The sequence below is a fragment of the Chelonia mydas genome, chromosome 1 (genome assembly GCF_015237465.2).
Source record: "Chelonia mydas isolate rCheMyd1 chromosome 1, rCheMyd1.pri.v2, whole genome shotgun sequence".
Lineage (NCBI taxonomy): Eukaryota > Metazoa > Chordata > Testudines > Cheloniidae > Chelonia > Chelonia mydas.
Genome location: NC_057849.1, coordinates 77,267,490 through 77,273,862, shown reverse-complemented (window position 1 = coordinate 77,273,862; position 6,373 = coordinate 77,267,490). Strand labels below are relative to the sequence as shown.

The 6,373-nt window shown below is 41.3% G+C and overlaps 1 long non-coding RNA gene across 1 annotated transcript in view; it reads left to right on the top strand.

Annotated features, from left to right (window-relative positions):
* The first annotated feature begins 116 nt into the window (after window positions 1-116).
* The window catches only part of LOC114019274, a 66,194-nt gene continuing 59,937 nt past the window's right edge, over window positions 117-6,373 (top strand). Inside the window, exon 1 of the long non-coding RNA XR_005224778.2 lies at window positions 117-308. This is a non-coding gene — a long non-coding RNA (uncharacterized LOC114019274). The remainder of the gene's footprint in view (window positions 309-6,373) is intronic.

The window sequence follows — 6,373 nt, the reverse complement described above, 5'->3', positions numbered from 1 at the left end:
AGGGGGCTGGCCCTGCGGGGCCGGGCGGCCTATGGGAAGCGAGCTGCCCGCCCTCTTCCCGCCTCCCTGGGGCCGGGAGCGTGTACCCCGCTCCTGACGGCCGGAGCCTGGCAGGGGGCGGGGGCCTGTGGAAACAAGGCGCTTTGCACGTTTTAGGTGTTGTGCCCGGGAGCCCGGGCTCAAAGCTAAGGTCACGGCCCTTCCCCCCCTCCGCGGTGGGGAGGCAGCTGGCGGGGAGCTGAGAGAAGCCAGCCAGGTTATGTGGAATGACAGCCCCGCATTCCGAGCTAAGCACCTCAGGAAAACAGGTACCCGGCGCGCACTGCAACAGGTTGATCAGTTTAACCCCCCCCCCCCCCCCCGAGCGAAGTGCGCCTGGGGCTGGGGCTTACAAATGCCAGTGGATGGGTTGTGCAGACAGGAATAGTCAGCAAGAAAGAGGAAGGTTGGGGAGCAAAGTGGAAGTGGCTTTGAACAAGTGCTATGAAGCGCTCAGTAAGGCCCATTTCAGACTTAAATATTATTTATAGGCTCTTTGGGAAGCATTTCTCCAGTAGACATTTTAAAATAACCATCCTCAGTACCATTTCATCTTCAGAGGGCTTTAGAAACATTCATTCTCAGCTATTTTTTTTTTTGGTGGGGGGGGGGGGGAGGGAGGGTTGGTCCTGAAAGCAGTTCATACTCCAAACTTTATACTAATAAATTTCAGGCATAGCCAGCATTAGGATACACACCTCTGCAATAGTCCAGGAAAATGATATTATAAATATAGATCAAAAGAGAAGGAGGAAGGGGAAAGGAAAAAAATAGGAGAAATAGAAATGATGATGCCTTCTTTTCCTCCCCTAGGAAGAAAGTGCCTGTCTATGTATCTGGTTTTTGTGTTTGTGTGTATGACACAAAGCATGCTCTACTATAGACCAGTAGTTTTCAACCTGTGGTCCACGGACCCCCAAGGGTCTGCGGACTATGGCTAAGATTTCCAAAGGGATCCGCACCTGCATTGGAAAAATGTTAGGGGTCCACAAATGAAAAAAGGTTGAAAGCCCCTGCTATCGATGTTGCACAATGAACGGAGGAAAGAATGTCTTAATACCTGCAATACAAGTTAAATGTCTCATACTGTATATGAAAATATAAGATGTTAGATACTGTAAATAAATCCTATTTCAGTCTTTTCTTCTCCCAAGCCAATCCTGTATTCCACAGTTGAAGTAGTGATAATCACTAATCTCTGGGAAATGTTAATGTTATCCACCCACTCCTGGATTTACAAACAGAGGTTTGCTAAATTTCAAAAATATTTCTCTGGTCAACCTCGCACTCTCCTCCCCTTTTCTTTCAGGCACTGTTTCTCCACAGCAAGCAAGGTGTTGCTGAGTCTGAATGTAGAAAGTTAATTACAGAACCTGGAAAGAGTTTAGCATAACATTTCTTTACACTTACTGTCTCTTTAGGAATGTTCATCCATTTGATGTTTGTTGTTACTAAAGTAGAGCTGGCTACTCCCCTCAGTCTGTAGCATTTAGAATAATGCAGACTAATTTCAATCCCAAACCTATACATATAGCCAAGGATCACACACAATCTAATTTTAGCATCCTTCTCCAAAGTATCTTGAATTAAATTTAATTCTCCAGTCTAATTTTAAAATAGTTTGTTTAATGGAAGGCTTTTCAAGTCTTATAAATAAGAATATATAGTTTATTTTTCCTTGGTTGTTTCCAACTGTAATGCCCTTCATGTACCCCATATTAACCATTCTGTTAATTTAAATCCAATTTATTTTGACTTTGAACCATAAGATGTGCCCTCATAGGAGCCTTGACCACCCTTTCAATTTTTTAAAATTACAAATTAAATATAAATTACAGTCAGTAGCAGCTTTAAACAAAACTGATAACCTCCCAACACACTGGCTAATACTTCAGTCTCCTTAGACTCTCAGAGATCTGATCTAGGTTAAAAACCAGTTGGAACATAGGCTCCTGGCATTATAGATGTAGGATACACATTATAATATATTACCTATTTACACACATTTATTATGTAAATCAAATGTTCATGCAACTTGAAATGTTTCTGAGCCTTTTTCAATATATGTAACTTAATTTAAAATATAATATATATATTTAATATATGTTTCTCCCCTCATCATTCATAGAAAGTCCTGCCAAACACTTAGGCAGGTGCCTAACTTAAGTGCTGGCAGCAAGAAAGATATGTCTATACTTAAATGCTTACAGGAGAAGGAGCTCAATATGTTAAATTTAAAAGGACAATATCAGGCCTAACCTCAAACAAACAAACAAAAGCCCACACTCTATCTATGTTACTAGAAATTGGCCTAGCGCTGCAGTCCTTACTCAAGCACAAGTAAATACTTTTAAAAATTAACATTTTCTTTCTGGCACTTCACTCACCATTGGCAATTAAATAGGCTAGTCAATTTCATGTTTATTTCTAGTTTTTTGTTTTTAATCTGACTTGCCCACAGATGCAAGGTTTAGATTGCAGACAATGCAGGGGGATGTTTAATTCCAAACAAGCAACTGATTTCATTTATATTAAAAAGATAATTTAAACCCTCCATTATTGTTAGGTTTTATACAATGGCTATATGTATGTTTTAATGTATAAAACAAATAATATCAGTAATAAATTGACAACTGGCAGTGTCCCTTTAATAAAAGTTTTATGAAATCAAGTATTTATTGATAGTCAACTAAACATCAGAAAAACAAACCTTTCATGATTACTGAGAATATTTCTATCTCTTTCATTATGCATATAGAAGTTAGAAATAAGTTTATGCTTAACAAACAAATTGACAGTGGAAAATCTGAATTAGGTCCTTTTAAACTGAACATAATTTCATATATTTAAATAAGAATTTTGGCATAAACATTCAGGAATTAGCTCTCTGAGTATCTCACTGAATGTAACTAGTTTTAACATACTCTACGCAGAACAAAAGTAGAAAATAACTGTTTACCGCAATGGTAACTATACAGATATGAATATGTGAAGAACACCTTTCAGTGTGTTTAGTTACTAATAAGAGATGCACAGTGCTCATCACTTGAAAAAGCATTTCCATATTTAATAAAAAGGGGTTAAAACTTTTGAAGCTATTCAAATGCTTCAGGTTCTGAGCAGGCATTGATCCAGACATTGTGAATGGAAGTAGACTCAATTATGTTGAATTTTCTTGTTCTTTGCATTCTTCTTTGCTTAGTACTGCTATGCCCATTAAGGAAGACTGGAGAAAACAAGAGCGAATGTCAAGGTCCAGGCAGTTGGAACCTTGGCAGTAATGTACTTGTGGGAACAAGCAACACTGCTCTGCTGGAGAATGGTTAGGGGGCAAGGGAGTTTAGGATGAGTGGAATGGGGGAAGAGAAATGTGCAGACTAATCTTCCTTCCTAATTCATAGAGTACCACAGATGTAATCCGAGAGTAGGCCACTTGTTTCACTATCCTTGCTGCAGGAAAGGTGCCAGAATGTGTGGGAGCTGCATGTGCATTGTTGGGGGAGTGAGGGAATGAGTGAAAAGACATGGATAAATTGCTCCATAATGATGAAGTGAGGGAAATCTGAGGACTTCAACTAAACTGATCCAGACTTTCAGCCACACTCAGATGTGTGATAATTTCAAGGGCTGTTAGCTCTTTCAGGGACGTACTCTGTATTAGTTTATACGCAGTTAAATGAAGTTTTCATGTAATGTAGTTTCAAAAGTGGAAAATATATTTCCCCCTTAAGCAAAATTAGTAGTCAGCTGGATTTTTGGCCACCCATTTGAATCCATATTCACTGTGCACCAGGGAAGGGTGATATGCAGGGAGGTGTACAGCTGCAAAAGGTGCGGAAAGATAGCAGAGGACCTGACCCACAGAGTCTATGAAGTCATAAAGATAAATATGATTTTAGAAATACACAGATGTGCAAACTGACATGGCCCTTTATCAGAGGTCCCTAATGGAACAAACACCTAAAAAGTTTGCAGACCAACTGGAAAGAGACACATAAGGGGAAATCTTTACATAAAAGTGACCTGCCCTTCATCAGCTTTTTAGAATGAGTTGGTTATGCAGCAGAGCAATCTACCATAAACAAGCCAAAGGGGAAGAATTACTAAAGGGTTAACACAAAAGAGCCCTCTATTTTTTAAAAAGCTTTTTCTTTAAGACCTTATATGAAACCCCAATGGGATAGATAAGAAAAAAAGGCGGGGCACACAAGAAGTTCTGAACACCTGAAAGGAGTCTCAACCCAAGACTTATGAAACTGATTTATGCCTTTCCTAGCTTGTGAAAGAAAGTCATGAACAACTGGAGCCATTCCTTACAGAAACAGCCAATGCCTCATTCAGAGAAGGAATCATCCCTTCCTCCTTCAAACATGCAATAGTCCTACCACCCTGGGTACTTCAGGATACTTCAGTCCTAGTCATGTCCCATGCCTGAGCAAGCTCATAGAGAAGCTAGGAAAAGGCTAACTACAAGCTCATCTAACTGAAACTAACATTCTAGACCTAAACCAGGACACAACTCAAACCACCTTAGTGGCACTGATGGATGGTATCCTTCTGTAATAGACAGAGAACAGACATCCGTGCTCTCATCCTTCTGGACCTCTCTGCACCATTTAACATTGTTGATTAGGATAGTCTTCTGTCTCGCCTGAGAGAGGTGGCAGGGGTCCAGGGTAATGTGCTAAAAAGATTTCAGTCCTTCCTGGAAGGACACACGCAGTGAGTGATGGGGAACTGCATCTCCACCACTAGACCCCTCACTTGTGGAGTTCTACAAGGATCAGTTCTCTCTCCAGTACTTTTCAACATTTACGGTCAGTTGACAGGGACTCAAGTATCATTAATATGCAGGTGACACACAACACTATCTCTCCTTCACTACATAAGACCACACCACAAGATGTCCCAGTGCTTGCATGAGATCTGCTCTTGGATGAAGAACAGCTGGCTGAAGCTGAACCCAAGCAAGACAAAGGTGATGTTGGTGGCCAGATGAAAGGCTTTTGAAGAGTGTCTGTTGGTTGAAGATACACACCTACAATTGGTCAGTTCAGTCCATTGGTCTAGGAGTAGTTGTAGAGTCCCCACTGAATCTGAGTTCTGACATAGCAGTATCCACAAGTAATGCTTTCTACCATCTCCACTTGGCTAGGAGATTCCATCCCATGCTGGTGGATGAAGACCTGGTCTCAGTTATTCATGTCTTCATTACCTCTCGGTTGGATTACACCAGTGCAATATATCTGGGCACGAACCTTTCAGCACTTAGGCAACTCCAACTAGTTCAGAATGGTGCAGTGCATCTCCTCAGCAACACAGGCTACTGCCAACATATCAAGTTGTCGTCTGCTCTCTCTGCTGGCTTCCCATAGGATTTCAAACCAAGTTCAAGGTCTCAGGCCTTATTGTCAAAGTGATCCATGGCCTGGGCCCAGGATATCTAAAAGACTGTCTGAAGTCCTGGGACAAAGACTGTGGTTGGCAACTCTACTCCTCTGTCACAATGGAACTCTCAACAATCAGAGTAAAGCTCATCCATGCAGGAGACAGAAATGTCTTTGGGGGTGGTCCAAGACTGTGGAACAAACTCCCCGAGGAATAAGGACCACTTTCCTCTTCAAGTGCAAGGTGCATTTCTTTGACCTGCCTTCTCTTACATAAAAACATAGCAACAGGTATATTTATATTAGAACCCCGCAAAAAACACACCCTACCAAAACAAGACACTCCACTGCAGATGCTTCTCCCTCTGGGGAGAGGAAGAGAGAACAAACAACATGTGACAGGTGTGTAGTCACATTGCTTAATGCACTACCGGAAGGTGTTCAGATACTACAGTGATAAGCATGGTATAAAAACCAATATAGAATGGAATATGCAGAGATCTTATTTTCATTTCTCCTGCCCTGCAAAAGAGAGCCAGCACTCAGACCTAAGGGGAGTATTTCTTATCATTCCAAATTTCCTTTGAAAATAAAAGGTAGCAGCAGGACTTGCTAGAAGTCACCATCGTTGATCATGTGGCAGGTTTTGGGTGTGCTGCTCATGTACAGCTTCCCACAGCACTAGCAGGGGACAGGAATGTAGCAAGGCAGCTATCCAGTGAGGTCAATGTGGAAAGTTACAAAATATTAGTCTATGGTTTTGTTCCTTATCCTTTGCAGTTCATGGATGTCTGGTGCACTCTTTCCTCCTGGCTCAGGGACGATAGGAGGGAAAATTGTTTTGAAGTATTAAAAGAAAAATACTAAAAAAAAACCTGGGGAAGATCCAGCATTTAAGGTGAAAAGGGATGTTTGGCTGAAACCAAACAATGGGTAGAGCCAAGGGA